At 37.8% G+C, this 24,337-nt stretch overlaps 1 long non-coding RNA gene across 1 annotated transcript in view; it reads right to left on the reverse strand.

The window, feature by feature from the left end:
• The window catches only part of LOC112407448 (uncharacterized), a 108,368-nt gene extending 84,257 nt beyond the window's left edge, over window positions 1-24,111 (reverse strand). Inside the window, exons 1-2 of the long non-coding RNA XR_003004745.1 lie at window positions 24,038-24,111; window positions 10,256-15,230 (exon numbers count right to left, since the gene is read on the reverse strand). This is a non-coding gene — a long non-coding RNA (uncharacterized LOC112407448). The remainder of the gene's footprint in view (window positions 1-10,255; window positions 15,231-24,037) is intronic.
• Between the last annotated feature and the right edge of the window lie 226 nt (window positions 24,112-24,337).

Below are 24,337 nucleotides of genomic sequence, written 5' to 3' on the forward strand. Positions count from 1 at the left end.
TTTTTTTTTATTTTTTTTTACTATGCCATGAAGCTTGCAGGATCTTCGTTCCCAGGCCAGAGGTCGGTCTTGAGCTCCAATAGTGGGAGCTCCAAGTTGAAAACGCTGGACTAACAGAGAACCTCAGACACCAAGGTATATTAATTGGAGTGAGGCCTCCCAGAGTTCCCCATCTAAGGACCAAGACCTGGCTCTATCCAACTACCTGCCAACTCCGGTGCTGAATGTCTCAGGCCAAACACACAGTAAGACAGGAATACAGTACCACCCATTAAAAAAAAAAAAAAAATTGAAACGACAAAAACAAATCTGACACACGAAGGAGCAAGGTAAAAACATACAAGACCAAATAAACGAAGATGAAATAGTCAACCTAAATGAAAAAGACTTCAGAGTACTTATAGTAAAGATGATCCAAAATCTCAGAAACAGAAGAGAGAAAATACAAGACACATTTAACAAGGCTGTAACAACAGAAACTAGGAACCTGCAGCCTGTGAACAGGAGACCCCAAACACAGTAAGTTAAGCAAAATGAGAAGACAGAGAAACACACAACAGATGAAGGAGCAAGGCAAAAACCCACCAAACCTAACAAATGAAGAGGAAATAGGCAGTCTACCAGAAAAAGAATTCAGAATAATGATAGTAAAGATGATCCAAAATCTTGGAAATAAAATGGAGAAAATGCAAGAAACATTTAACAAGGACCTAGAAGAACAAAAGATGAAACAAGCAATGATGAACAACACAATAAATGAAATTAAAAATACTCTAGAAGGAATCAATAGCAGAATAACTAAGGCAGAAGAACGGATAAGTGACCTAGAAGATAAAATAGTGGAAATAACTACTGCAAAGCAGAATAAAGAAAAAAGAATGAAAAGAACTGAGGACAGTATCAGAGACCTCTGGGACAACATTAAACGCACACCAACATTCGAATTATAGGGGTTCCAGAAGAAGAAGAGAAAAAGAAAGGGACTGAGAAAATATTTGCAGAGGTTACAGTTGAAAACTTCCCTAATATGGGAAAGGAAATAGCTAATCAAGTCCAGGAAGCACAGAGAGGCCCAAACAGGATAAATCCAAGAGGAAACACACCAAGACACATATTAATCAAACTATTAAAAATTAAATACAAAGAAAAATTATTAAAAGCAGCAAGGGAAAAACAACAAATAACACATAAGGGAATCCCCACACAGTTAACAGCTGATATTTCAGCAGAAACTCTATAAGCCAGAAGGGAGTGGTAGGACATATTTAAATTGATGAAGGAGAAAAACCTACAAACAAGATTACTCTACCCAGCAAGGATCTCATTCAGATTTGACAGAGAAATTAAAAGCTTTACAGACAAGCGAAAGCTAAGAGAATTCAGTACCACCAGACCAGCTTTACAACAAATGCTAAAGGAACTTCTCTACACAGGAAACACAAGAGAAGGAAAAGACCTACAATAATAAACCAAAAAAAATTAAGAAAATGGTAATAGAAATATATATATTGATAATTAACTTAAATGTAAATGGATTAAATGCTCCAACCAAAAGACAAAGACTGGCTGAATGGATACACAAAAAAGGCTCGTATATATGCTGTCTACAAGAAAACCACTTCAGACCTAGGAACACATACAGATTAAAAGTGAGGGGATGGAAAAAGATATTCCATGCTAATGGAAATCAAAAGAAAGCTGGAGTAGCAATTCTCATATGAGACAAAATAGACTTTAAAATAAAGACGATTAGAAGAGACAAAGAAGGACACTACATAATGATCAAGGGATCAATCCAAGAAGAAGATATAACAATTGTAAATATTTATACCCAACGTAGGAGCACTTCAATACATAAGGAAAATACTAACAGTCATAAAAGGGGAAATCGACAGTAACACAATCATAGTAGGGGACTTAAAGAGCTAACACCTATCCTTCTCAAACTCTTCCCAAATACAGCAGAGGGAGGAACACTCCCAAACTCATGCTGTGAGGCCACCTTCACCCTGATACCAAAACCAGACAAAGATGTCACAAAGAAAGAAAACTACAGGCCAGTATCACTGATGAACACTGATGCAAAAATCCTCAACAAAATACTAGCAAACAGAGTCCAACAGCACTTTAAAAGGATCATACACTATGATCAAGTGAGGTTTATCCAGGAATGCAAGGATTCTTCAATATATGCCAATCAATCAACATGATACACCATATTAACAAATTGAAGGAGAAAAACCATATGATCATCTCAATAGATGTAGAGAAAGCTTTCAACAAAATTCAACACCACACTATCGAAAACAGTATGGAGGTTCCTTAAAAAACTAAAAATAGAACTACTTTATGACTCAGCATATGGCATATGGGCATATATGGCATATATGGGCATATACCCTGAGAAAACTGTAAGTCAAAAAGAGCCATGTACCACAATGTTCATTGCAGCACTATTTACAATAGCCAGGACATGGAAGCAACCGAAGTGTCCATCGACAGATGAATGGATAACAAAGATGTGGCACACATAAGGAATGGAATATTACTCAGCCATAAAAAGAAACAAAATTGAGTTATTTGTAGTGAGGTGGATGGACTTAGAGAGTCTGTCATACAGAGTGAAGTAAGTCAGAAAGAGAAAAACAAATACTGTATGCTAACACATATATCTGGAATCAGAAAAAAAAAGGTTCTGAAGAACCTAGGGGCAGGACAGGAATAAAGATGCAGACGTAGAGAATGGACTTGAGGACACAGGGTCGGGGAAGAGTAAGCTGGGATGAAGTAAGAGAGTGGCATGGACATATATACACTACCAAATGTAAATTAGATAGCTAGTGGGAAACAGCCACATAGCACAGGGAGATCAGCTCGGTGCTTTGTGACCACCTAGAGGGGTAGGATAGGGAGGGTGGGAAGGAGACACAGAGGGAGGGCACATGCGGATATATGTATACGTATAGCTGATTAACTTTGGTATAAAGCAGAAACTAACACACCATTGTAAAGCAATTATACTCCAATAAAGATGTTTAAAAAAAAAAACTTGTTCCTGTGCAGAATTGCACAAATCCTTTACAGTTTAAGCAACTAAATGAAAGTGCTTTTCTCCTCACCCTTTTCTATGGACTGAAGTGTCTCCCCAAAATTATGTTGAAGCCCCAGTGTGACTATATTTGGAGATAGGGCCTCTAGGGAGGTAACTAAGATTAACTGAGGTCATAAGGGTGGGAACCTATTCCAATTCAATAGGACTAGTCCATAGAAGAAGAGGAAGAGAGACCAGAGAGCTCTCTCCATGTGTTCACTGTAAGGACACAGTGACAAAATGGCCATCTACAAGCCAGGAGAACACCTTTCACCAGAAACCAATGCTGATGGCACACTTAATTTTTTAATTTTTTTGACATACAAAATGCTGTACATAATTAATGTCTACAACTTGATGAGTTTGGAGATAAGTATATAGCCATGAAACCATCACCACAATCTATGCCATAAACCTACCCATTACCTCCAAAAGTATCCTTCCACCCTATTTATTTTTTGTGTGTGTGATAGAACATTTAACAGAAGATCTACCATCTTAGCAACTTTTTAAGTATGTGATACAGTAATATCATTGCACCATACAGCAGATCCCTATGGCTTATTTATCCTGAATAACTGAAAGTCTGAGCCCTTTAACTAATATCCTCCCATTTCCTCCTCCCCACTCAGCCCCTGGCAATCACCACTCTACTCTCTACTTCAATGAATTTATTATTTTAGATACATCATATAAGTGGTATCATGTAGTATTTGTCCCTCTGTGTTTGGCATATTTCTCTTATGCCCTCAAGTTTCACCCAAGTTGTCACAAACAGCAGGATTTCCTTCATTCTCATGGCTAAATAATATTCCATTGTGTATATATATGACACATGTTATTTATTGAACATTTAGGTCATTTCCATATCTTGGCTATTGTGAATAACGTTGCAATGAACATGTGAATGCAGATACTTCTTTGAGATCCTGGTTTCGATTTCTTTGGATATATATACACAGAACTGGAATTGCTGAACCATATGATAGTTCTATTTTTAGTTTTTCAGGAGCCTCCATACTGTTTCTATTAGTAGCTGCAAAAATTTACATTCCCACCAACACTGTACAAAGATTCCCTCTTCTCCACATCCTCACCAACAGTTATAATTTTTGGCTTTTTTTTAATAAAAGCCATCCTAACAGATGTGAGGTGGTATCTCACTGAGGTTCTGATTTATATTTCTCTGACAATTAGTTATGTTGAGCACCTTTTCATACAGATAGGAAATATCTGTTGGTCTTTTGTTATGTCTCATTTGGGAAAATGTCTATTCAATTCCATTGCCCATTTTTTAACCAAGTTATTTGTTTTGTGTGTTTGTTTGTTACTGTGTCATAAGAGTTCCTTATATATTTTGGGTATTAACCCTTCATCATACATATGGCTTGGAGATAGCTTCTCCCATTCCATAAGTTTCCTTTTCATTTTGTTGACTGTTTGCTGTGCACAACTTTTTAGTTTGATTTAGTTTAGTCCCGCTTGTCTATTTTTTCTTTAGTTGCCTGTGCTTTTGGTGTCATATCCAGGAAATCACTGCCAAGGCCAATACTGACAGAATCTTAATCTTGGACTTCTAGCCTCCAAAACTGTGAGAAAAAAGTTTCGTGTTTTAATCCACACAGTCTGCAGTATTTGTTATGGCAACCCATACAGACTAATATGTCTTTGTTAAATTAGACTTGAATTTTGTAAAATTATTGAAACAAGTTTCTTAGATAGAAGCCACCAGGCTTTATCGGGTTTACAAAGGGAAATGGGAAACTAGCCACTAAAGTGAAAGATCCACATGGGCACACACCTTATTTATACAAAAAAAGCATTTATTGAGTGCTTTGAATATGTTAAACACTGTTCTTGGCATTAAGGATACAATAATGCATAGAATAGAGAAAGTACCTGCTCTCATAGAGATTGCATTCTAGTTGAAGAAAAAAATAATAAGTGTTTAAACAAATAAATGAATTAAGTAATTTTGATTAACAATAGTGCCATGAAAAAAATAAAACTATGCAATGTGATAGAGATGGAGACTAAGCAGGGAGGGGGACAAGTGATGGAAGGCCTCTCTAGGTAGTTGGCATCTGAGCGAAGACAAGGATGAAATGATAAAGCCAGCCATAAAGATAAGAGAAAAAATCATTCTGGGTAGAAGAAAAATCAAAGGCAAAGACCCTGAGGCAGGCACAAGCTTGAAACAGCATGAATGTCCCCTGGGAAATGGTGTATTAGAAGGTGGGCAGGGGGCACAGTGTGAAAGGCCAATGGAAGGAATTAGGAATTCATAAGTATGATACAAAACAATGGAAGCCACTGGAGGGTTAAAAAATGGGGGAAATTATATGATCTGATTTATATTTTTAAAGATCACTTTAGCTATTAGAAGATGAAGGATAAAGAAGGCCATAGGTGATACTGGGAGACGAGTTAGGTGGAAATTGTACTAGATTAGGTGAAAGGTGGTGATGCCTTGGGTTAGAGCAGGTGAGTATAATAGTTGATTTGGTATAACAGATCCAGGTTACATATTTTGGAGGTAGAGTCAACAAGCTTTCTGAGGCGATATGAGTTGAGGAAAAAAAGAATTAAGAATGACTTTTCTGGTTCTAGGTTTAAGAGACTAAGTAGATGGTGACTGACTTGTGTCTCTTATTCAGTCCTGTATCTCCATAGCACCATACTTAGCTCAGAGAAGGCCAAACAGATATTTGTGAACCGAGGAGGCAGGGGAAGGGAGAGGAGAGGAGAAAGAAGGACAGGAGAGGGGACGGGAGGAAAAGACTGCCCTCACTATACCTTCATCCAAAGGAAAACGTCACCATCTTTTGCAAATATCCAACTATTTAAATATAATGACACCCAAGTTTTTAAATATATACTCCATATACACTCAGTATACCTTCCATAAAAGTCAATATAATAAGTATTGTACCTAATAATAACTGTAAAGTATTTCAAAATTCAAAAGCTTTCTAAATAAAAGAAAAATTAAATTCTCTTCAATATCGATTTAGTCAAGTATATATTATTTCCTCCTATGCAAAATAATACTATCCATGCTACATGGTCCTTTCTAGGGTCAATTTTGTTTAACCCAAATATCTATTCTCTGACCATGTCTTAGAATAGTTAGTTTATTGTATCACTAAATTTGGAGACAGATTATTTTGAAGACTCAGTCTTCAAATTTATCACTTTAGAACTCAGGTAATAGCCAGAAATTTTTATTTTAATATAAACCTTTTTTTCAGTCTATATTTGGAATAACCACATTCAATATTTCCTTACTAGAAATTGCTGGAATAATCATTAACTCAAACTTTTGTCTTTTTCTTTTAATTATGCATAAAAGTATAAATGTGAAAATTTGCAGGAGTTGCCATAGCCAAAAGATATCCTATACAGGGAAGTTTAAATTAACATCAGGACTTAAATATTTCTATGCCTACATTTTAAATGGCAGAATGAATAATGGTTTCACATTGCACATAATAAAGAGGATTAAACAACATGTAGGGTGAATCTGGAAAGTCAAGCCAGTCTTGATCATCAAGTCAACAGGCAAAACATTGTCTGGAAGGTAAAGGGTGGAAGAGGAGGGAGCCAAGGTAGCTGTCCTGGAGTTTTAAAACCCTGGGAGAGCAGGACGGGGGTATTATAGCCTGGCCCACATTAAATGTAATCGTGCTGAATAATGCTAGTCAGAGATATAAAGACTTATCTAATACAGAAGTCCATGAAAGTTTGCCACGTCTGGTAGTAGATACTTAATTTCTTGGTCCCTTGGCGGCAAATTTATTTTTAATTTTGCCAAGCCCTAAGAAGACACTTAAATATTAGTATCTAATTCAGGCTGATTATAGAAGAGTAAAATTTGGAAGAGTCACGGCAGAGAGAAATGATCAAGATATCCTCTGTCCACAAGCACATTGCGCCTGGACACACCGTGTTTGCCAATCTATCTCCCACTGTCTCTACCAGCCAGAGAACGATTCAGCCTGGAGAAATGGGCATGAGCGCACTTCTCAGGAGACCTCTGGGGAAAAAAACACGGTACCTTTTTTTCCTTTGTCACCATTTTCCTCATAAAATGATCTTTAAAAATCAAACCTTTTAAACATCCAGATGATCAGGGGAGTTAAGCTATAACCTCAGACATATGGCTTACTTCCAAGAGCTCAAGAGAACCACCTCTCATTCGCTCCCTATATTTCTTCAGACTCTAAAACCAGACATGACGCAAGATGTTCCAATGGCGAGCTCCAGTGTGACACGGGACAAACTCACGCTAAGCCCTGAGGCACCTAGTCTTCCATGTCCTTTTTTACAGTAGACAGAACTGACAGCTTTGAAAGAATTTTCAGGTTCTCTCCTCCTATGAAAAATTGAGGGAAGCTCTCTTTCCAGAAGTTCCAATAGGAAAATGCAAGGTAAATCAGACCAGCAAGAACACTGCACAGCCTGTGTATAAACAAAGCCTCACAAAACAGCCTTAGAAACCTTCTCAACAACGAAAAGAAAAAATCAATTTCTTGAGTATCTTTCTATACTTACTGTCTTAATTTGCCTCTACTTTTCACCAACATTGTTAAAGTACCTACATCACCTTAACAGCAACTGATTTTAAAACTTATTCTATACAAGTCCACTTTCTGGACTTCTCTGGATAGAATGAAGCAGGTGTTTCATGAAATAGTGTGCTATAGTAGGTACCTCGAAGTACGTTGTTTTAAACGCAGCAAAATAAATACACTATACAATTACTTTCCTTCATACCATGAAGACTGAGTTTATTTTCAATTGACTGATATATGCCCATTTTAGGTACCTATTTTTTCCAACTGGCATAAGAAGAAATGTTGGAAAATCTATGACTTTGGTTAATGCATATTTTGTTCATGATTATCGATTACCAGGGCGGGGAAACATCTGTTGAGATTGGTGGATACATTTAGTCCTCCAAAGTATAGGAGTGGAGACAGCAAAAAACCACAGCAAAGAATCTCAAGGAATATGACTTTCTTTTGCAGCATAGCAAGATTAACCTGTCTCACACAATAGCCCTGGCTGTCATGCTAGGGAGGAACACAATTGTTGCTTGCCCTTAGGAAAATACACGAAAAATATAGGCTTATAAAAGCGAGCAGTCTGGACATTTGGAGCTGACTGTTATAAGAAATATTTCATATATTTAATTCAGCAGCAAAAGTAACATGAGTGGCGGTTAGAATTTTAGACTGCAAGAATGCCAAAATGAAAGAGAAATAGTAGAAGGAGGTGTAAGAAAAGCAATTTTAATAAAGTTAAAAATAGGGAGAGGGAATTGAGAAGGGGCAGCTTCCTTTCAACCTCACCTTCTATCACTTTCCAGAGACAGAGTAAGTCAATTATGTACCACAGCATCACCTAATGCAACTCTATTCCCTGGCTGACCTTCTCTGAACACAATTCCCTGCAAGATGTCTTGACAAGTTGCCCTACACATCAGCAGAAAAAACTTTTGCTACCTGTAGATCCAGAGAAGCTCATTAGAAACACACCAAGTGTGGCACAGGGCTGTAAATTACTTTAAAATTCTCAGATCTTTCTCTTCTCTCTCAACGTGTACAGATCAATTATTAACATTTTCCATAGAAAAGTGGATAATAATATCTGTTACTATATCACAGCTTTATCAAGTTGCCAGTCATTATACACCACAAAGAAAACAAGTTTATGACCACACTAAACCAACTGTCATCTTGGAAGGAAGGAGGGTGGGGGGGAAGGGAAGGAGACAGGAAAGGAAAAAAAGTGATAAAAAACTATTTACTGGGTAAATAAAAAAAATTTTAACAATAATTAATAAGCCAACATTACACTAATTAGTATCTCCTAGAGGGATATAAATGTGTTTATACCAATTAAAGACTGTCTAATATGACAAGAAAATAGCCACATATCAAACACCAAAAGTATGTCTCTTCTTTCTCTTCTTCCCTTACTGTAGTGAGCACATGATGAGCACGTGAAGAAAGGTAGACTAATTCATTATTTTGTCTCCCACAGCTTTGTATCTTCAACTTTTTTTTTGAATAAATACAAAGTCATAAATTAGCTTGTAGCAAAACAGAATTAATTGAATGTCTTAAGTAAGATCATCAAACCAAGGTTTGAGTCAATTTATCTGCCTAAGATTTTGCTAATGTAGTTTCAGCTCATTAGGGTGAGAGTTGATGCTAAGGATGGGATATTATTAGACATAGAAAGGGAAAACATAAGATCAGGAAAATCTGACTTGCTATCACAAGAGAATTCCTTGAAGGTTATCTGACATGTGCTACAAATCATAAAACAGCTCCCCTTCAAACAGGAATCCATGATTGAAAAAATGAAGATGCTTTCATAGAATCTGAAGATATTTACACATACACTGACACTGAGAAGGCTCTGCCCTTCATTCTCTCAAAAGCCCTTGCCAGAAAATGTCTTAGAAATACTGCGTGGAACAATTTTGTGTGTGTGTGTGTATAACAGGAACACACACACATATATAACAAAATATATTTACGAAAAAGCAAAATACACTCTATGTATGCATATTATACATAGAGAGGGAGACCTTATTCTGATTGTTTCCTTAAAAAATAACTTTTCAGGTATCCAAATGAAACAAGAGTAATTATACACAGTAAGAAAGACACAACAGCAAAGTTGTGGGGGAGAGAGATTTTTTCCCTGCATTTCTAGTAACAGAATAAATATTAGTCTGTGATTCTTCCAGCAAAAAGGCTTCCCCACAGGAGAACTTAAGACAGTCGCTGAACATCCTGCCTGACCCAGATCAGGCAACAGTTGCACAAATGCCTGGTTCTGCTCCATCCCCACATTTTATTAATGTGAGCCCTCTCCTTACAGACAAGATAACACGATCTTGCCACCCCTAGCACAACTACTTGTAATAAGTCACAATAAATTGAGGAAAATCAAAATGTTAGACTAAGGCTTAAGTAATATTAGTTGGGCCCAAAGACACCAGGCTTATGAGTAGATTTTTCATTTGGCTGATCCAAATATTAAAGAATCCAGATAAATGGAGCAAAATATCATCAAGGCTGCATAGCTGGAATAAAATGTCCAGAAGTAGTAAAAAGTCTGGCTTGGTAGACAAGTGAAGTTACTTACCAGATCTGACCATGGTCCAGTTATGTAATCTCTCAGCTTCATCCTCATCACAGTGTCCCCATCATCCAGAGAACAGCATCCATAATACACATAAGTTTGTGTGATGATTAGAATACATGATGTAATCAAAGCACGTAGCACAATGCACATAATAAGCACTTGATACATGTCAGCTACAGTATTTTTATTATTTACTAGATAAATTCTCATTTCTCATTTCACTTAGCCTTTTCGTATACCCTATGATGGTGTAATAGAGCACTTGTTAAATACTCCCTGTAACTTTGAACACAACAACAACAATACCTAGCCTTCATCATGATTTATAAAACTTAATTGGTTTCAAAAATCAGGTTTAAAAAACCTAACTCGATAGACTTTTTATCTCTCTTCTGCTGGTGCTGAAAAACCAATGGCCGAAGCAGCTCCGTATACCAGAGAGATCTGTGACATGTCCAACTTCATGATGCATATACTCTGCACAGCCTCAGATTTTCATAGGTTAAGCATGTTGAATTTTGCAATAACAAAAATATCCAAAATAAAAATATATATTTATATATGTATAAACATATATGTATGCAAAAATTCCTGTCATTTGAAAGGCTTTATATAATCTCTAAGTATGGAATGTTTTATACAACTACCACTTTGTATTTTACACCCCTTTAAAACTTTCATATTTCCAGTTGAGTTGAAATTGTAATTAGTGCGAATTTCTAAAATTTATACTCTGGTAGGGAAAGAGTGTCACTATTTGTCAGAATTAGAGATGACCTTGCCCAAACTGGGGAAACAAAAGATTGTTTATTTGGGGTGAATTTATATTTATGGTCAGCAAAATATTTCTCTGGTGCTTCAGACTCTCCTCTCTGGTACTGTGAGAAGGCAACTTTGGTTAGTTGCTCCCACTCACATCTGAGCAGAGCTGCAATAACAGCAAATGGTCCTTGGAAATCACAATCACATTAGGCTGCTGTTCAAATAGCTTTTAGGGTTGCGATAATAGGAGACATTCCTAATAACTGGTGACTCTGTGAGACCCTGCCCAGAAGGCCTCCAAATGGCAGCACACAATTTAAATTTTAATCTGGAAACAGTGGAAATGATGAGATTCCAGCTGGGGACCTTCTGGTCTGAGGGCCAGTGTTCAGCCTCCCCATTAGATGCCCCAAAGGTCCACTGAGTTGATGAGTGAATGCCCTTACTCTTCTTACTCTTTCCCACTTCATGCCCATCTCCCACCTGACTCCCCAGACAGAAGCAAGCTGCATTTCGTTGCTTCCACAGAAGCTTTATTGGAGCTGATGAAGCATTCCCACATTGCTGTGATCCAACAAACACATTTGCTTGAGATAAGTGGCATATTTTCATCTTTCTGACAAGTGATAACTTTCTGAACTTTCTTCCTTCCATGTGCTGGGTGGGCTTTGGGACATACATATCCACTTAAAGCGTCAACTGAAAGCGGGCAGATGCATGCCATGGGCAGGAGGAAAGCACTTTATTTTTTCCTACAATAAGCAATAACCCTTAGTATAATAACTCAACACAAGTTAAATAGCTAAGGGGAACATTAGTGGGACCCTGTCAGCATAGAAAAGAACAGCTGGCCATGTTAGTAATCACTGCATGTCATTACTTGGGAAGTCCACTCCTAATTCTACTACCAACTTGTATTTCCTGAGTGTTTAGGCAGTATCACACGACAGATAAGAAAGTATCATAATAGGACATTGGAAGCAAAAGTCTAGATGTTGGTAATTGGCAATGTCAGATTTGGTTTCCAATGAACAGAAAGGAAAAGTATCTTACTAACTGAAATAAAGTTGGGAAGAAAATTTTGAAGACTCCTGCAATAATATCTCTCTCGTATCTCTGTCTAAATCATTTTTAACAGGAAATTTTTTATCCCCGATGTATACCAATGACTCCCAAGAATGGTGAGTTGTCTCTCAGACTAGGAGTGTGAATCTAACAAAAGGATGAACATTAATATCTGGATGCCTGGAATACTCGAGTGAAACTCAGCTGCTTCCACTGGGCTCCATTAGGAAATCTATTCCAGTACCCCACTACCCTCGGCAGCAGAACTAGAAAGCTGTTCTGATTTTTTTAAACCACACACAGGAGCAAATTTCTACAAGGTGGAAATGGGAATAAAAACCAGTGTTTGGGAATTTTTTCTTTGCAGATAGTCATCAGATGAGTTACAATATTTGCTAACAGAGGGTAATTTGAATTATCCACGGATAGTTCAAAAACACAAAGAGTTCATTACCCAGATATCTCTATTTAAAATAGATTTGCTTTTGTTCATCAGTGCAGTGCACATGGCTGGGAAATGGCAAAGTGCCAGAATGAAACTGCTCCTAATTTTCAGAGGAGGCCACCAGCTAATTACACAGACTGCAGGTGTGAAGAGAGAAGCTCAAAGTAATCAATAGCAGTAATTAATCTGCTACACTGGAGCTAAAGAGCTAACAGCTGGACATCAGAAACGGACACATGCAACAAGATCAGCAATAATTACCTCTTTAAATATTGAATTTCCATAGCAACAATTAGGCTTACAAATAAAGGCTGGAAACCAAGGCTTTGAGGCATGACACTGCATGGCAAACGCAACATTCCTCAAATCGACCCTTTCAATAAAACACCAACAATATGCTTGGGTCAGGTTGACCAGTTTCCAGGGTGGGAAGAAGCTGAAGGTAGCTCCTTCAGCCTTAGCTTTCTTGGCAGCTGGCCACTGGCTATCAGACCTGAGTCACAAAGATGGCCCTAGAAGTTTGCTTTGGGCAAGAAAGAGAGCAATGCCCTTCCATGTCACCTAGCACCACAGAGCTACCAGCTACAAGACAGGTTTCTCATTTGTGAAATGTGTTCCTTTTTTAAAATCACAAAACCTGTAAGCAAGCTGTTTAACTAAGGTGCTGGACCCATCACTCTTGAAGAAAGCAGGGTTTTTTCAAAACCAATATGACAAACAAGAGACCCAGATATTGAGGCCTCTGTGACAATCTTTTGTTTTGTGGAAAGAATAAAGAAAACTTTTTCTTAGTGGGTTTGGTATTATTTGCGAGTCAATGGAAAAGAGGAGGCTAGTTGTTATTAATGTGAACTAAATGCCTGACACTAAGATCTTCATTAATTTGAGCCTATTACCGTTTTGTTTGATGAAGCAAAAGAGGCATAGGGAGGCGAAAGACTTGCCAGGACCCCACAGCCAATAGATGGGAGATGGGAGGGCCATAATTTGAACTCAGCCCTGGGAGTTTTTAAGACATTTCAGCAAAGCACTCAGACATCTTTGGGAAGGAAATATGTTCTCTAAAACACTGCAAATTACTGTTATGATTTGAAATGCAATTTAAATTACGTTGTTTATGTTCTATCACTGCCACAAAAAAAAATCAGTGATAGTTTGATTACTCAATAAATATCTGTTTAATTTTCTTTCACGCTTTTTCGTTTTGATGTTAGTTCACAACTTCCATAGCCCTTCTGCAAGCAAATAAGCATTCCACAGAAAACCATGATGAACAATAATCACCAATCATTTATTTAACCAGAATCAAATAACAGAATAACTCTGCAGTATGGAGTTAGCCAGCACATTTCATCTTAATCATTATCAAAATACAGCAGTCTTTATTGAGATCCTATCATCTGCAAGGCACTTTTCATGCATTATCTCATTTAATTCTCATGATAATACTATAAACTATATAACATAATTAACACCCATTCACACTTGAGAAAAATGAGGCTCAGAGAGATTAAGCAATACTCCCACAGATACATCTATCAGTACAAGCTTCCTTGAGTTAGAAATTATAGTCCATCTATACTTGATCTACTTCCATGCTACGCCCCCCTGTATTGTCACGTTTTTACTAATTACGATGACCTTGTACTTTGGATCTGGATTTGCTACACCTTTCTTTCTAGTTAGACACCAACTGCTTAAGAAATAATACATGAAACAGATACGAAGACGAGCATTCTAAGAGGTGCGATAGATTGGTCATATGGTTAAGAGCTTAGACCCTGAAATTAAACTCGGAGTTTGAATTCCAGCTCCAACAGTTGGTAGCTCTGTAATTATGGTTACTCAACCTCCCTGTAAAATGGGTATAATAACAGAACCTTCATAGTGTTGTTAGGGACTGAGAGAGTTTAGGCAATTAGCACAGACCTGGCATACAAAAGAAGCTCCTTTACCAGTAAAATGTTACCATTGCTGTTTTTCGAATCTCTGCTATCTCATCCGCCAACTCTTTATTCCAATCACTCCTTTTTATTTCCACCATCATTAATCCAGGTCAAGGCCCTTACTCCTCTAATCATGCCTTCTTCATCTCCTTGCCCCTGGCACCTCTAGCACATTGCCTACACGGACAAGGAAGTGCTAATTCTTACTATTGCGTAAGTGTGGGAATGAAGGAAGCACATCAGTACCTGTACTTAAGCATACGAATTTGTGAAGGCCAAGACTCACTCAGATGGCCTCAATATCACCACAGATATGTCCCTCAGCGACACAAGTTCTAAAACAACAGCCAGCTCTTGGAAGACTATCCAAGATTGTATAACCGTGTCCCACTCCAGAATCTGTCAGTGGAACAGAAGTGAAACTTAGGAACATGATAAGGCTAGGTACAAAAACTTTAACTTGTACAACACATGGAGATGTATGTGAACTTTGACTGCTCTCAAGCTAAACGGCTTTGCAACTGCATGTTCAGTATACAACACACACACATACACACACGCACATGAATGCGCACACACACACACACACACAAACCCCTTCTTACAATAATTCCTTACTCCCACCATTAGTTGTGGGAATCTGAGGTGTGTAAGCAATAGTGACAAATACAGGAAAAGGGACTATAACAGAGCAAAAAAGTAAAAATAAGAACTTACCAATTGAATCAGTATACTTCTTTCAGTATGAATCTGTTCCCTAAATAATAAATGTATTATTCTACCAAACTAATTGAAACATGCTATTTTTCTTATTAGTTATCTATTTTATACATATTAGTATATATATATGTCAATCCCAATATCCCAATTCATCCCAGCACCACCACCACCTCCCCGCTTTCCCCCCTTGGTGTCCATACTTTTGTTCTCTACATCTGTCTATTTCTGCCTTGCAGACCAGTTCATCTGTACCATTTTTCTAGATTCCATATATATGCGTTAATATACAATATTTGTTTTTCTCTTTCTGACTTACTTCACTCTGTATGACAGTCTCTAGGTCCATCCACATCTCTAGAAAAATGACCCAATTTCGTTCCTTTTTATGGCTGAGTAATATCTCATTGTATATATGTACCACATCTTCTTTATCCATTCGTCTGTCAATGGGCATTTAGGTTGCTTCTATGACCTGGCTATTGTAAATAGTGCTGCAATGAACATTGGGGTGCATGTGTCTTTTTGAATTATGGTTTCCTCTGGGTATATGCCCAGTAGTGGGATTGCTGGGTCACAAGACAATTCTATTTTTAGTTTTTTAAGGAACCTCCATACTGTTCTCCATAGCGGCTGTATCAATTTACATTCCCACCAACAGTGCAAGAGGGTTCCCTTTTCTCCACACCCTCTCCAGCATTTGTTGTTTGTAGATTTTCTGATGATGCCCATTCTAACTGGTGTGAGGTGATACCTCACTGTAGTTTTGATTTGCATTTCTCTAATGATTAGTGATGCTGAGCAGCTTTTCATGTGCCTCTTGGCCATCTGTATGTCTTCTTTGGAGAAATGTCTATTTAGGTCTTCTGCCCATTTTCGGATTGGGTTGTTTGTTTTTTTAATATTGAGCTGCATGAGCTGTTTATATATTTTGGAGATTAATCCCTTGTCTGTTGATTTGTTTGCAAATATTTTCTCCCATTCTGAGGGTTGTCTTTTTGTTTTGTTTATAGTTTCCTTTGCTGTGCAAAAGCTTTTAGGAAACGTAATTTTTTGACTTCTCTCAGATGTTGGGTCAGAAAACTGAGGGAACGAAGGATGTTGTTCTGAATAAGGGAACTAATTTTACATCTTTTCACTCTTATGTCAGTCTTTAAAGTACAAAATTTTGCTGTATTGAAGAAATTTCTATAGATAAAACAGCCATGATCGCCTCATGTTAAACATCATTCCAGTTTTATATATAAAAATAGTGGGTGATTCCTTTATAAATAATAAAACCATAGTAATTTGTATAAATTCACTCATTCCAAATTCGTTAATTGAATAGGCACTTTGTTAAAGTTTGATATTTAAACTATCATTGGGGAAAGATAAGTAAACCAATAGCATTTGGAGAAGAATACTTATCGCCAAACTGTCTCCATAGAAGACAGAGACAGACTTCCACGCCACTGTTCAACAAGGAATAGTTGGGGAAAAACATTTTCAGCCTCTCTGTCTGTATGAGAAGAGAAGCAATTTTTTCTCTTTTTTTGGCGGTACGTGGGCCTCTCATTGTTGTGGCCTCTCCCGTTGCGGAGCACAGGCTCCAGACACACAGGCTCAGCAGCCATGGCTCACAGGCCCAGCCACTCCGTGGCATGCAGGATGTTCCCAGACCAGGGCATGAACCCGTATCCTCTGCATCGGCAGGCAGACCCCCAACCACTGCACCACCAGGGAAGCCCAAGAAGAGAAGCAATTTAACTGACACAAGAATCAAGGGCAAAGGACACATAGACAAAGAGAGAAATAAACAGTGAAGGCATACAATGCATTTGGAATATTTCCTCCTGGAAAACTTTATCTAGTATTTAGTGGCAGATGGATTTTGGAAGATGAAAGTAGATCATAACAATATAGTATGTAATTTTATCTGAATATGACACTAAGAGAAACTTGTTTTCCATAGAAGTTGGCAAAGATTGCATAACAATGTTAATTAAACACCAGAGATTCTCATTTTTGAAAAAAAAAAATCAAATCAAAGAAAAGTGAAGGTTTGGTTGCCATAGTAAATCCAAAAGGAAATAAACTATTACTGGTGATTCCCTACGCTGACTAACCATTAGACCAAGGGCTGGTAAACCATAACCATGAGTCAAATCCGTGTCTTCTGCCATTTGTTCTTTATTTTTTGTTTTTGTTTTTCTGCTCCTTAATTATGTTTTTAATCTACTTTTATTATAGTAAAATATACATAACATTCACCATTTACGTTTCCTCAGTACAGTTCAATGGCATTAAGTACATTCACATTGTTATGCAATCATCACAACCATCTATCTCCAGAATTTTTCATCATCCCAAACCAAAATTTTGTATCTATTAGACAATAACTCCCCATTTCTCCCCTCCCCAGCCCCTGGTAACCATGATTCTACTTTCTTTCTCTATGAATTTGACTACTCTAGATACTTCATGTAAGTGGAATCATACAATGTTTGTCCTTTTGTGTCAGGCTTATTTCACTTCCATAATGTTCTCGAAGTTCACCCATGTTGTAGCATGTGTCAGAATTGCATTCCTTTTTAAGGCTGAATATGTTCCATTGTATGTATGTACCACATTTTGCTTATCTGTTCATTTACTGATAAAAGCTTGTGCTGCTTCCACCTTTTGGCAACTGTGAATAATGCTGCTCCGAACATAGGTGTACAAGTATCTGTTCAAGTCCCTGCTTTTGATGTTTTGGGTACATGTCTAGGATGAAATTTCTAGATCATATGGTATTTCTATGTTTAGTTGTTTGAGGAACCTGCTGCCTGTTGTAAATAAAGTTTTATTGGAACACAGCCATGCTCATTTGTCTACGTGTGGCCTATGGTTACTTTCAGGCTACAATGGTAGAGTTGAGTGGTTGTAACAGAGAGCAGATGGCCCACAAAGTCTGAAATACTTACTTTCTTGCCCTTTACAGAAAAAGTTTGCCAACACCTGCATTGTACCTCCAGGCACTTATAAAAATACAGATGCCTGGGCACTCTCAGACACTTTGAATCAGAATCTCCAGGGGAGGGAACTACAAAGCTATATTTTATATATTCTTTCAAAATGATTCTGAGACAGCTACTCTCTGAGTCAGCACTTGGGGACCCCTGAACTAAAAGGACCTCCAGAAACTTAAAAAAAAAAATCCAATTGCCCTAAATGTTAGCTACTATAGTATTCACTGAATCTCAGCATTTAATAAACTCCTAATGCATACCTAATCCTTGAAAGCATGTATATTGAGGATTCAGCACAAGCTAAGCTTGATTTAAAACTTGTGTCTGGGGCTTCCCTGGTGGCGCAGTGGTTAAGAATCCGCCTGCCAATGCAGGGGACACGGGTTCGAGCCCTGGTCCGGGAAGATCCCACATGCCGCAGAGCGACTAAGCCCTGTGCCACAACTACTGAGCCTGTGCTCTAGAGCCCACGAGCCACAACTACCGAGCCCACGTGCAATAGCTACTGAAGCCCGCGCACCTAGAGCCCATGCTCCACAGCAAGAGAAGCCACCGCAATGAGAAGCCCGCACAGTGCAACGAAGAATAGCTCCGGCTCGCCGCAACTAGAGAAACCCCGTGCACAGCAACGAAGACCCAACGCAGTCAAAAATAAAATAAATTAAAAATTTTTTTAAAAATCTCAAATAAAGGGAAACTTTATTAAAAAAAAAAAACTTGTGTCTGAAAGATGAACAGTCTGGGAATTGAAGTGAGCCTGATTTTAGACAGATGTATTACAACACATACAAGAGGACGTATTTTAATGGCCTCCCTCTTATTGATCCATGTAATCAGTGAGCAGAATTTCTTTGTCTCAGTAGTCTGTCCTATCTCTTTAACTCAGCATCTCTAAACCTCTGACCTATTGACAGCTTTTCTACTTTTCAGTCTGTGCTGTTTTGTTTTGCTCTGCATTTTCTGAGTCAGCTCATCAATTTCACTCTCCTTTCTGGGGATCTCGTGTCTCTCTGTCCATGTTAACATTGGTGTGTGTTCATTTTTGAGATTAAAGAGGTGAAGCCCTATCTATGCTTTTCTCTCCTTTTAGATGTTCTTTTTCAATTCTTTGCATGAATCCACAGAAAACATTCACACCATCGTGGCTTTGTGAGCCAAATCACACTCAAACCAGATATCACAGTTATAGCACACACCATATCCCACTGAAGCAAATATAATTTAATGATAATCTCTTTGGATTATAAAAGTAAAAATTTTTTTAAAAATCTCAAATAAAGGAAACTTTATTAAAAAAAAAACTTGTGTCTGAAAGATGAACAGTCTGGGAATTGAAGTGAGCCTGATTTTAGACAGATGTATTACAACACATACAAGAGGACGTATTTTAATGGCCTCCCTCTTATTGATCCATGTAATCAGTGAGCAGAATTTCTTTGTCTCAGTAGTCTGTCCTATCTCTTTAACTCAGCATCTCTAAACCTCTGACCTATTGACAGCTTTTCTACTTTTCAGTCTGTGCTGTTTTGTTTTGCTCTGCATTTTCTGAGTCAGCTCATCAATTTCACTCTCCTTTCTGGGGATCTCGTGTCTCTCTGTCCATGTTAACATTGGTGTGTGTTCATTTTTGAGATTAAAGAGGTGAAGCCCTATCTATGCTTTTCTCTCCTTTTAGATGTTCTTTTTCAATTCTTTGCATGAATCCACAGAAAACATTCACACCATCGTGGCTTTGTGAGCCAAATCACACTCAAACCAGATATCACAGTTATAGCACACACCATATCCCACTGAAGCAAATATAATTTAATGATAATCTCTTTGGATTATAAAAGTAAATATTCTAGCACAATCAGAGTCACTCTTATCTCAGGCAATATTCATTATGAATTAATAGTACGAACTAAGAATTTAGATTTTCTTAAGATATCATTAAATAAATGGACTGGAGCTATAATTGATCAGGGCTAAAATCTTGGCAGCAGCATATAACCAAAACCAGTAACAATTATATGAAAAATGTACTTTAATATGCATTTAGTCAAGTTAACAAATCCCTATTAGGCGTTGAAGAAGCAGAAATGAACAAAGCATAGTTCAGTGATCCTCAGCCTTACTGAGAACAATTAGAATGTTAGGATTTTTGACAACATACTAAAGGAGCTGAAGCTCATCCACCATACACGTGGTCATCCTTCATAATTATGTAGATGTTTGAGTACATCTATGAACTTCCCTGACCGTGACTTCTTTTATTATCCTACAGAAATACATGTTCCAGAAATCAAGCCATCTTTCTTGATTTCCACTTGGTGTTGTACTCTATTACCTAATACACCCAGCTGCACCCACTCTGCACTGATTTATATCAGCTAAATCCTCACCCATCAGACTGTACTAAACAGTATGGACCCTCAAAGACAGCAAATATTTTATATCCTTATTAAATGTTGATGGTACAGTTATAAACAGTTTAAATATTTAATAGAAAAAAAGCAAAGTCAATGTTTAACCTTTTTTTCCCTTCATGACTGAGGCTCATTTTCTTGAACTTCATTTACTATTCTAAAACCCTCAAATGCTTCTCTAGTGCTATAGACTGTGGCCCTGATTTCCTGCACTTTTAAAAATCTTCTCATTCATTCTCAGGTTAACTGATATCTGTCTTTCTTTTTGGATACAGTGATATACTGGAAAATCCATGGGCTTTGAGGTCAACAGACCTGGTTCCAAATTGAGCTCACCACTAATTAGTTGTATAATCCTGTGCAACTTTATTAAATTCTCTGAGCCTCAGTTTCCTCACCCATAAAATGTGGGTATTAAAACTTCATTTGAAGCTGATTCACTTTGTTATAAAGCAGAAACTAACACACCATTGTAAAGCAATTATACCCCAATAAAGATGTTTAAAAAAAAAAAAAAAAAACAGTTTAAATATTTAATAGAAAAAAAGCAAAGTCAATGTTTAACCTTTTTTTCCCTTCATGACTGAGGCTCATTTTCTTGAACTTCATTTACTATTCTAAAACCCTCAAATTCTTCTCTAGTGCTATAGACTGTTTCCAGTGGCCCTGATTTCCTGCACTTTTAAAAATCTTCTCATTCATTCTCAGGTTAACTGATATCTGTCTTTCTTTTTGGATACAGTGATATACTGGAAAATCCATGGGCTTTGAGGTCAACAGACCTGGTTCCAAATTGAGCTCACCACTAATTAGTTGTATAATCCTGTGCAACTTTATTAAATTCTCTGAGCCTCAGTTTCCTCACCCATAAAATGTGGGTATTAAAACTTCATTTGAAGCTGATTCACTTTGTTATAAAGCAGAAACTAACACACCATTGTAAAGCAATTATACCCCAATAAAGATGTTTAAAAAAAAAAAAAAAAACTTCATTTGAGAGGGGTCTTTTTAAGATTTAAAAATTAGAATTTAAGGTGTAAAATGCAACATTATGTATAAGGACGTCCTCAAAAAAAAGCAACTATTACCATTCTTTTTACTAGTCTTGCTCAAATTACATTAGTCTCCCCTCTAATCTTTCTATTCATATCCTGCTCCCTTCTGCATGTAACCCTATTTCAAACCATTATCAACACTGCTACAGGTGTGGCTTTTCTACAATATGATTCTACTTCATTTCCTACCCTGCTGAAAGTCATTCAACAGCTCACTAACACTTTTTCACAAACATAACTCCACTTGGAGTTCCCTGCAAGGGACTGTATTAGCTTCCTACTGCTGCTGTAACAAATTACCAAGAATTTAGTAGCTTGAAAAACACAGATTTATTACCTTATAGTTATGAAGGTCAGAAGCCTAAAATCAAGGTGTTGGTAGGGCTTCATTCCTTCTGGTGGCTGTTTGGGAAAATCTGATATCTTGCCTTTTTGAGCTTCTCAAGTCCATCTGCATTCCTTGGCTCCTGGCCCCTTTCTCCAGCTTCAAAGCCAGCAGTGTAGCATTTTCATATCTCTCTCTGACTCTGACCTCCTTTCTGTCTCCCTCTTCCACTTTAAAGAATCCTTGTGATTTACCAGATTTATCTGTATAATCCAAGAAGACCTCCTTATTTTAAAGTCAGCTGACTAGTAAACTTAATTTCACCTGCAACTTTAATTTCCCCATGCTATGCAATATAACATGTCCACAAGTTCCAGGGGTTAAGATGTGGCCACCTTTGGGAGTGGGGGGGGGGGGCATTATTCTGCCTACAAGGGCCATGTTTTTCCTTTGCCCCTATGCCTTCACACATGCTGTTCCATCATATTATTAACGCTCTTCCCCTGCTTTTCCATCTGAGTCAATCCCCTTCCATTGAGACTCTAATCAAGTATCAACTCATTCCATAGGCTCTCATAACCCTAGCTCTATTTGTATTATATTCCTCATTTCTATGCTTATCTAACACTCTATTTATTACTCAATAATAGCTCTACTATTGAAGTTATAACTATTGATTTATTTACATCAAAATTCTGTATGGTCAGGGCCTGGGTCATTGTTCCTGAATACCAGTCCTTAGCAGGGTGTGAAAATTAAAATAGGTGCACAAAAAGTGCATGATGAAAGAGTAAATGCACCTTTGGGAGAATAAAAAGTATATAGTTGTTGCTGTTATTTTTTTTTAATTTATTTATTTTGGCTGCGTTGGGTCTTTGTGGCTGCATGTGGTCTTTCTCTAGTTGTGGTGAGCAGGGGCTACTCTGCATTGCAGTGAGTGGGCTTCTCACTGCAATGGCTTCACTTGTTGTGGAGCACGGGCTCTAGGTGCGTGGGCTTCAGTAGTTGTGGCACACGGGCTCAGTAGTCGTGGCTCATGGCCTCTAGAGTGCAGGCTCAGTAGTTGTGGTGCACGGGCTTAGTTGTTCCGTGGCATGAGGGATCTTCCCGGACCAGGGCTCGAACCCGTGTCCCCTGCTTTAGCAGGCAGTTCTTAACCATTGCACCACCAGGGAAGTCCTGCTGCTGTTATTTTGTCCTTTGGTTTTATTAGTTTCTTCGTGTGTTTTTGCTTATTTCCTGAGTTTTACCTGAATTACATTTTAGTTCAAGACATCAAATGTGTGACTACAGTGAAAGTGTGAGTCTAAAATAGAAATTAAAGTCCCTATAATTCTCAACACTAGCTTCACCTTGGAAATCACCTGAGAAGCTTCAAAAATAACTGATGGGGCTTCCCTGGTGGCGCAGTGGTTGAGAGTCCGCCTGGCGATGCAGGAGACACGGGTTCGTGCCCCAGTCCGGGAGGATCCCACAAGCCACAGAGTGGCTGGGCCTATGAGCCATGGCCGCTGAGCCTGCGCGTCCGGAGCCTGTGCTCTTCAACGGGAGAGGCCACAACGGTGAGAGGCCGCATACTGCAAAAAAATTAAAAATAAAAAAATAACTGATGACTTCAACCTAGCCCCAGAGGTTCTGACATAATTCTGTAGTAAGACCTGGGCATTGGGATTTTTTAATCTCTCAGGAGGTTCCATCATGCAGCTAAGGCATGAAGATTTGCAGCAATCCTGTGTCAGGCAAGTCTATTGGTACCATTTTTCCAACAGCATTTGCTCATTTCATGTCTGTGTCACATTTTGGTAATTCTCACAAGAGTTCAAACTTTTTCATTATTATTGTATTTGTTATGGTGATCTGTGATCGGCAATCTTTGAGGTAACTATTGCAAAAAGATTACGACTCATTGAAAGTTCAGATGAAACTTAGCATTTTTTAGCAATAAAGTAGTATTTAATTAACGTATGTATTTTTTTAGATATAATGCTATTGCACACTTAATAGACCACAGTATAGTGTAAACATAATTTTTATATGCACTGGAAGACCAAAAAATTCATATGACTCACCTTATTCTGATATTCGCTTTATTGTGGTGATCTGAAACTGAACCTGCAATTTTTCCAAGGTATGCCTGTATTCATTGATATGCTGTTTGAAAAAAAGAAACACTCTGTGAATTTGAGTTGTACTCCCTTTTCTGATAAATTCTGTACATTCTCTTGAAGAAAAAAAAGAAGCAAAGTTTTATGTGTTCCTATTAAGTGGCTTTGTGCTGTGAAGTAGAAATCATCTCAGACTCCAAGGAGCTAGATCTCCTGTTGTTGCATGACCGGCTCATTAAACTTTAGTACTTGGGCCCCAGCTTC

The sequence above is a fragment of the Neophocaena asiaeorientalis genome, unplaced genomic scaffold (genome assembly GCF_003031525.2).
Source record: "Neophocaena asiaeorientalis asiaeorientalis breed wild unplaced genomic scaffold, Neophocaena_asiaeorientalis_V1.1 scaffold627, whole genome shotgun sequence".
Lineage (NCBI taxonomy): Eukaryota > Metazoa > Chordata > Mammalia > Artiodactyla > Phocoenidae > Neophocaena > Neophocaena asiaeorientalis.